We start from the raw sequence: 8,521 nt of genomic DNA, 5'->3' as shown, positions 1-8,521 counted from the left end.
AGATCGATTGTTTGGTGGACGCGACCTCAGGGCACGAGTTGCTGAGCTTTCTAGAAGCCTATTTGGGCTACAATCAGATCAGGATGGACCTGACAGATGAAGAAAATGCTACATTCATAACCGAGCTTGGCCTGTACTACTACAAGGTCATGCCCTTTGGGCTAAAAAATGCCAGGGCAACCTTTTAAAGACTTGTAAATAAACCGGTTGAGCCATTGATTGGCCAAAAAGTAGAATGTTATGTAGACGACATGGTCATCAAAACCCAGTTTTCGTGTGACTTAATACAAGACTTGCATTCAGTTTTTGAAATTCTATGTAGATTTAATATGAAGTTGAACCCGAATAAGTGTGTCTTTGGCATCACCTCGGGTAAATTCCTGGCATGGCATTGAAGCCAACCCGGACAAAATAAAGGCGATCCTAGATATGAGACCACCTCGGAAAATGAAGGAGGTTTAGAGGTTGAATGGCAGAATAGCCGCTCTAAGCCACTTCATGTCCAAGTCGGTAGACTGTTGCCTACATTTCTTTAAGGAAATTAAAAGTAAAGGGTTTGAATGGACCCAAGATTGCCAACTCGCATTTGACGAGCTCAAAAAGTATCTCGCTAGCATAACGGTCTTAACCCAGCCCGAAGAGGGTGATATTTTAGAGCTGTACTTCTTGGCAAGTGATGAAGTGGTCAGCTCGGTACTAATAAAAGTAGATCGGGTCCAACGACCTATCTACTATGTTAGTAAAGTGTTGCAGGGAGCGAAGACGAGATATCCGGATATAGAAAAATTGGCCTATGAACTGGTTATTGCAGCCCGAAAGCTCCATTCGTACTTTCAAGCTCAAACTGTTATCGTCCTCACCAACAAACCTTTGAGGCAAGTCCTACTCAAGCCCGAGGTCTCTGGTCGACTGACGAAGTGGGCCATTGAGCTCAGCGAGTATGACCTCCAATACAAGCCACGAATTGCTATTAAGGCCTAAGCCTTAGCAGACTTCATCGCGGAGTGCACTTTTAGCTCTGAAGTCCCCAGGCCGGTTGAGCACGAGGCCCCCAGTTCGGGTGAGCCTGGAGCTCCCAGGGCAGTTGAGTCCGAGCACCGTGAGGTAGCAGCTAGTGCGACATCTCTCCTGGTTAGGCCAAGCGCAAACTGGGATGAGGAGCCATGGATTCTTCACATAGATGGCTCCTCAAACCAGCTGGGCAGTGGAGTCGGAATAGTTTTGCACAACCCAAGTGGCACAAAATTGGAGTACGCACTACGCTTCGAGTTTGCGGCATCCAACAATGAAGCAGAGTACGAAGCGTTGATAGCTGGGCTAGCTTTAGCCATAGAAATGAAAGCCAAGCATGTTATCATCTGCAACGATTCCCAGCTCATGGTTAATCAGGTCATAGGCGAATATGAAGCTCGCGAACCGACTATCATTGCCTGCTTAGCCAAAGTAAGAGAGGCTCTGCTTGACTTCCACAAGCAAGTCCCGAGGTCGGAGAATGCTGAGGCCGATGCCTTGTCCTGGTTAGCCAAAACCAGTGATAACACCATGAGAACCGTGTACATAGAGAACCTGCCTCGACCTAGCATTATCGGGGGGGGGGGGGCAGAGGAGGTCACTCTTGTCATTTAAGCAGAGCCGAGCTGGATTGACCTACTCGCGAGCTTCCTGCTACATGGAACCCTCCCTATAGATCGCAATGCCTTTAGAAGGGTAGAGCGTCAGGCGGCCATATACGTCATGATAGACGAACGCCTGTACCGAAGATCCTACATGCTCCCCTACATGCACTGCTTGTGACCTTCTGAAGTCGAGCTCGTACTCAGCGACACTCATGAGGGCCTGTCCGACGGACACTTGGGGGCAGGGCCCTTGCCCAAAAAGCACTACGGCAGGGATACTACTGGCCAACAATGAAAGCAGACGCTATTGAGCTCGTTAGAAAGTGTGAAAAGTGCCAGAAGCATGCCAATATCCACCACTAGCCCGCTACCGACCTCAAGTATCTCACCAGCCCATGGCCTTTCACACAATGGGGCATCGATATACTTGGACCGTTTCCACCAGCGATAGGCAAGAGGAAGTTTCTAGCGGTAGCAGTGAATTATTTCACCAAGTGGGTAGAAGCTGAACCTCTTGTAACGATCACAACCCAAAATGTCCAGAACTTCTTTTGAAAGAACATAATGTGCCGCTTTGGATTACATCCGGTATCGATTTATGATAACGGTAAGTAATTCGAGGACATCAAATTCCAGAACTGGTGTCAGGACATGGGGATCCGACAGAACTTTACTTCAATCGCACACCCTCAAGCAAACGGTCAGGCAGAAGTCACAAACAGAGCTATCCTCTGCGGACTGAAGGCATGGTTAGACTGAGCTAAAGGACTATGGGCAGACGAGCTACCCAGTATTCTATGGGCTTACGGAACCATATAGAAGATTGCCACAGGAGAGACTCCCTTCAACCTCACCTATGACACCGAAGAAGTCATCCCAGCTGAGATCGAGGTTCCTTCGCTACGACTGGAAGCATATGACGACAAGGCAAATGAAGACGATCTACATACCAACCTCGACCTACTCGACGAAGTAAGGGACCTCGCATATATTAGGACCACAACTTACCAGCAAAGAGCAGCCCGGTACTATAATGCCAAGGTTAAGAAGCGGAACTTCTACATCGACAACCTGGTCTTTCGTAAAGTTATGGTACCTGAGCCCGGTGTTGGCAAGCTCAGACTGAATTGGGAAGCACCCTACCGAGTGAAATGGGTGCTCGGGGAAGGAACATACGAGCTTGAAACCCTTGAAGGGAAACAAGTACCTCGACATGGAATATTGTCAACTTAAGGTAATATTACTTGTAACTACTGAGTAAACCAAGAGTCATTCTCAGAGCCTAAGGGCCAAAATTCCGAGCTAACACAACCTCGGTGCAATAAGACCCAGTCGCCTCTATGCCATGGGCGAACTACTGAGTAGACCATGAGTCACTCTCAGAGCGTAAGGGCAAAAATGCCGAGCTAACACGACCTCGACGCAATAAGACCCAGTCGCCTCCATGGAATGGGCAAACTCCATGGGTAGACTATAAGTCACCCCTTAGCCTAAGGGCTAAAACACCAAGCTAACTAAGACCTCAGCACCATGAAAGACTTAGCCGCTTCATTGGTAAAGGTGAAGTACGAAGTACTAGAGACGTAAGCAACTCGGGTCTGAACCCTACGAAGCATAGCTCATCTCAATACATCGGTTGAACCAAATAAGGAACAACCTACAAACATACAGTTCGAGCATACATGGTAACTACTTCGCGGTATACTATAAAAATGCCTCAAAACACTAAGGGATAGCTCGGGGTAATAATTACCGAAAAATCCTATTTCGGGTGTATAGATCTAATAGCTCGAGTGATGAGATCGCTTTGGCAAAAAAATAAAAGAGCACACCATACTTAGCAGAAAAAGGAAAATTTTCATTACTATTTCATAAATAAAATCCAAGCTAAAAAGCTCGGGAAAGTTCAACAAGAAGTAAAAAAGGGCACAACTGCCCAAGAAGAAGATTTTTGAAAACCAGGTTCTGGCACCCGGGAACCACCAGAAGTCAATCAGAAGAATGAAAAACAGAAGAGCCGCCAGCTTCAAGGGTCCACCTCCTCCACCTCATCCTCGTCCTCCGAGGAGTCAGGCTCCTCCTCCTCTGCCTGGTCCACCGTCTCGGGAGCCAAGCCCTTCATTGTGATGTCGTCAAGGTTGAGCCCAGAGAACTTCTTTCGGACCAACCAACGACAAAGCTTGAATCTGGAGCGGTACGAGCTCGAGCCATACTCCACTTGGAGGTCGTGATATTCTTGGGAGTCCTTGAAGTCCCAGACTGCCTTAGCTTGCTCAGCCTCCACCATGGTGTCGAAGTTCGAGTTCGGTCCATAAGTGTAGACTCCAAGTCTCGAACCTACTGGCGAAGGAGCTCCCTCTCTACTGCCACCCTCAACAACTCCTCCTTGTAGCATGCACTCTCCTTAGAAAGCCTGGCGATCCGCACCTCCTGGTGACGAGCAAGCAGCTCTTGGGCCTCGCTCCCAGGTGATTATGGTCAGAAAAAAGGAAAAGAAAGGAAAGAACGAGAAGAAAGAGAAAAGACCACTTACCACCATACAACGAGAAACGATAAACACGGCGAGTGCCTTGGGCTCCATTTCCCCCCACCTAGAGACCTCCTCCTGGAAGATTGCCCTTTGGCTCTTCCACCCAGCCACAATGTAGTCATTGACACCCTCCCAGTTCCCTACTGGGAACTGCGGTAGGGGAATGGGCAGGATGGCCCAAGAGGAAATGGCCCTGGTCTCGAGAGCTCGCCCTCCTCAGGGCCGCCTCCTCCGACAACTCCTTCAAATGGGATAGGTGGAACCTCAGGCGGTGAAGAAACAAAGTTTGGCTCAGCAGACTCAAACTCAGTGCCCCCAGAAGTGGAAGCTCGGTCAGGACGCGACCTCTTGGCCTTATGCTTCTGGTTGCTAGAAAGAAGGCGGCGCGCGACAAGGTATTAGCCGAGTAAAAAAGAAAAATAAAAAAGAATAAATATATGTGTATATCTTTACAAGGCACTACGTGACCTACCCGGACTCAGGCTAGCCTGCACGAGCTTTTCCTCAGTCAAGTAGTCCGAACAGTGAAGGCCTATTGCTGCCTAGGACTGCAGCATTTTTCGAGTTTTAGGGTCCAACTCAACCCTAGAATCCTGGATGGGAGCCCTCCAAGAAGTTGGGAAGGGTCACTCCTCGGGGTTACGGACCACAAAATAATCCCGCTTCCAGGCCAGGACCCTGTTCAGCAGCTCATGCAAGAGCTTGAAGCCGCGACATGGAGAAAAGTAATAGGAATGCCTTTCCGGAGGCGCTTCAGTAGTAGCACTCTTGATGCAGAGAATGGAAGAAAAAATATCAAGATCAAGGGGAAGACAATACTCATAGCATAGAGCTACATTCCGGATGGCATTGGGATGGAACTGATTAATGGTGACGTTGAAATGATTCAACACCTCCACTATTAGAGGGTGGCAGAGGAAGACGCAAGCTAGCCTCGAGCTGTTCCTAAAAATCACTATGTCATTGGGACCATGCTCCTAGGGAAAGTTACCTAAGGGGAGACCATAGATAAGGTCCCCGAGAAGGTTAAGGTAATGAACTAGAGACCTAAGTCTATCCATCATCATTGAGGAGGGACCGAAGCTGTCGGGCTCCCTACCCCGAGAAGTAGAAGCCACCTTGACAGAGGCCTCCCGAGCCTCCGAAGCCTGCTCCCAAGCTCTCTCTGAGCTCAAGGGGGCATCATCTTGGTTTCCGTCCTAGGAGTAGATGTGGTATGGATACCCAAACATGATTGACAGAATGACTAGACTCATCGGAATAGATGAAACGGTGTGAACAGGAGAAGAGCTCGGGCAGACTAGATGGATGTGTGACCTCAAAATCCGAAGATAGCAAGTTAGCAGAAAGTCAATCAAGTTTGAACTTCAGTCAAATCCACCCGTCACACTTCATGAACTCCTCATGCTAAGGTGTCATAGTTAGCCCAAGGAGTGGGGGAAATTTGATGGAGGGTGATTTAACCCGACCCCTTGAGAAGATGACATGGGGACATGACTCAGCATGAGCAACAACTCAGCACCACATCCTGACTACGACTAAGTAACGAGCCCACAGGTAGGCTCGCCACGCCATAGATTGCTATAGGGGAAGCTCACTACAACGCGAGCTAGAGGTCCCCCGAGCTACTAAAAGGGAATACTCTAAGACAAGTCTATCCTAGCTCATGAGCTTGGATAACCAGCTTGCTCTGACACTTAAGCAGAAAAACTGCCCCAAAGGCAACTTTGAGAGGGGTCACCTCGAAGTACCCCAAGGAGCTCGCTACAAAGTAACTTGTGACAGGATAGCTCACTACGCAATAGGATAGCTCGCTACACAACAGGATAGCTCACTACAAGGTAGCTAACGACTAAGCGACACGATGCTTTCAGGAAGCTTCTGTCTGACAAGACCGTACCCGTTAGACTGCGCCCACGTCTCCTGATTGATGGCACAACCCCTGCCAATTCAACAGACTGCACCCATGTCTCTCGACAGATAGTGGCATGCCTGTCCTCTCGAGACGTGTGTCACTCATCCAATTGAGTAGTACCCTGCAATGGTTACCTGCGCAACCAAGATAATTTGTCATTTCCATAAACTAAAGTTTTTCCAATTTTATTTAATATTCTTTCCCAAGATATATGAAACCTAATTCTATCAAGTAACCCTTCGATCCCTCGACTAGAGTTCTCAAGATAGAAATGCATTGAGTTCAAAGAAAAACTTATACATTCAGATGAATCATGTGTATATATCCCTATATACCATTCAATTCACACCATGAATTATTTGGTCTAATATATGAATTCCTCACCCAATTCATTCATATAAACCCAATCAATTAAGAGATGGCCACTCCTAATCGCATTAAAAAAATACCTCATAGACTATATGAAAATTACGATCTTGGATTAATCATAATAAAAATATATTCATTATCATGGTTAGGCTTTCCACAACCCTAGCTATAAATAAATCAGTTTATGATAAAGGAAATAAAATGAACAAGAGGAAAGAAAGAACTCATAATGTTGCCCTTGGAGCTGAGATCTTCTCTTCTTCTTCCCACCACCTCCTTCTTGAAGCTTTCTTAATGGTCTTCTTGATTATTTCAGAGGGAACTTCAGTAGTTGATTGCTCAAGTGATTGATTGATGTTAGGAGCTGGTACGCCCAACCCTTGATATAGTTTAGGGGGGGGTGCTGCTACAACTCTTGGAGTTATCTCTAGTTCTAAACTGATCCTATCCTATCTTATCTTATCTCTTATCTAATGATCTCAATCTTTCTAGAATTACATTTAAAATTCAAATCTAGAGGACTCTAGATTTTTGAATTCGAGTGGGCTGCTTTAATAAGTTGGGCTGCTACAAGGCTTTTCTATGAATTGGGCTTTAGCTGTGAGCTGGGCTTTACTATGGATCAACGTCGAATTTGGGCCCCATTTCGTCTTTGGTGCAGGTAGAATTTGTCAAAACCCAAATATGAAAGTTGTAGATTTTGCTCTTATCTTTCCAGTGCATCTTGAATCAGCCCAATTGGAGCCCGGATGTGAGAGTTATGCCCAGATTACTGAATGGTGCCAAAACTATGAAAAACCATCCGATTAGCCTTGTTTTCCTTCTGACGGCTTCTTTCCTTGTTGCCCTGAATCAAAATACCAGAGTAATGAGTCTAATTAAATGTAAATTAAGTGTAGAAAGATTGAATATTCATAGATAATATTATGATATTTTTTATTCGCATCAAATCCCCCCACACTTAAACTTTGCCCGTCCTCAGGCAAGACAAAACTCAAGCAAAACTGAAATGGGAACAAGCTGACTATCTACTGATTTTTGAGGTTTTTTCTCAACAAGATGCTTGTCCTATCGAATGCCCTAATCCAGATTTAATAATCATTCCATTGTCCACTTCTTCCTCCTTATTACTCGTCAAAGAATAATCTCGAATCACCAATCCTCATGATCCCAAGTGAAATCAACAGTCAAGGGGAGCAAGCATTTCCCCGCATGAACATTTAAGGACTAAAGTAAGCACTCATTGCTTTAACAATCAAAATGCAGCAAGATTCAAAATACCCTTTCATAATTTTTTGGTCAAAACAAGGAATGTTATTATCATAAGCTTGCTTAAGCATCACATCTCCACCACTTAGCATGAGTTCAATGTATTAAAAATCAGAAGGTAAAATGGGGCTTGGGGTTCTAGGGGTGAGTGCATTTTATGCTCCATCTCACCCATTTCTTTTGCTTCTAGGGGTGAGTGCATTTGATGCTCCATCTCACCCTTTTATTTCGCTTTTAGTGTGAGTGCATTTTATGCTCCATCTCACACTAGTCACGATTTTTTTTTCTCTTTCACTCTTGAATCTTGCATTATCTTCTTGGAATTCCACAGGAGCATTACCATTTTCATTCTAATGCATGAACTCATTAATGTGGTCTCAACATGTCTAACAAAGCAAGTTCTAGAATAATCAAATTGTGTTTGACAATCACTCAATCGAAAAGTAATTAGAGCAAGATGCTCATTAGTTCAAAGGCTTACGAGGGTTAAATTTGTATTGAATCTTGCCTATCGATCATTCAAAATAACGAGGTACTTATCGTAGCCCAAAAATTTCAGCTAGTCTTGCTTACATCCTTTCTTGTCTATTCCCCCTAAGCACATGATTCATGATAGTTTGCAATTATTCAAAAATAAGTTTCTAGGGAGCAGAAGTTTCAAAAAGAAAGGTTAAAAAGTGATGATCGAAGCATGTTAGAGTTAATCCAGAAATTATCAATTTCCCTTAATCCCCCCACATTTAAGGTATACATAGTCCTCAATGTATATGATTGTATGTAAGATAGAAAGATTTAAGGGGACTTCCCTAAACGCCTTGTTGA

The sequence above is a fragment of the Nelumbo lutea genome, chromosome 6, assembly GCF_056320005.1.
Source record: "Nelumbo lutea isolate HS-2025 chromosome 6, American lotus-T2T, whole genome shotgun sequence".
Lineage (NCBI taxonomy): Eukaryota > Viridiplantae > Streptophyta > Magnoliopsida > Proteales > Nelumbonaceae > Nelumbo > Nelumbo lutea.
Note: the sequence above shows the minus strand (reverse complement) of the source record.